The sequence below is a fragment of the Otolemur garnettii genome, unplaced genomic scaffold, assembly GCF_000181295.1.
Source record: "Otolemur garnettii isolate 467f Iridium unplaced genomic scaffold, OtoGar3 scaffold00285, whole genome shotgun sequence".
Classification (NCBI taxonomy): Eukaryota; Metazoa; Chordata; class Mammalia; order Primates; family Galagidae; genus Otolemur; species Otolemur garnettii.
This window is the reverse complement of record NW_003852680.1, coordinates 906,534-907,060: the sequence shown is the minus strand read 5'-3', so window position 1 is coordinate 907,060 and position 527 is coordinate 906,534. Positions and strand designations below refer to the sequence as shown.

Here is a 527-nt window from a genome sequence, read left to right as displayed (position 1 = left end):
TTTTTGTAAGCTGCTAGCATCTGAGCTATGAGTTGCCTTCCCCCTCCGGAGTGGCAGGCTTACGTGGTTGGAGGCGGGGCTGGAAAACGGCCTGCTTGGGTCTTCCCTGTTTGGACAGACCTTGTGTGCGCGGGTTCTAGCATGCACACGTTAGGTATGCACAGCCCTGCGTATGGATGTGCCCCAGGCATGCTACTCCTGCACGGACTTTGCCTTGGACAGGCCCTCCTGGGGACGCTCCTTGCAGACACTCGTTCTATCTGGGACTGCCCTGCGTGGGCCCTCCCTGCGCGCGCGAGTTCCCCCATGCCTCCGTCCCACATATAATGCCCTGCGTGGATGGGTCCCATGTGCACTCATTCTGCGGAGACCTTCCCTTGAGCAGGCCCTTTGATGAACACTCCTTGCACTGCGTGGATTTCCCTTGCATACACTCGCCCTACTTGGGACCGCCCCGTATGGCTTCTTGGCCCGTAGGGAGCCAGCCTGGATCTCCAATCTCCGCTCTCCCCTGGCATGGAGGAGTT

At 59.8% G+C, this 527-nt stretch overlaps 1 protein-coding gene across 1 annotated transcript in view; it reads right to left on the bottom strand.

The window, feature by feature from the left end:
- The window catches only part of RNF187 (ring finger protein 187), a 17,468-nt gene that overhangs the window by 8,017 nt on the left and 8,924 nt on the right, over positions 1-527 (bottom strand). The gene's annotated exons all lie outside the window — the stretch shown is intronic.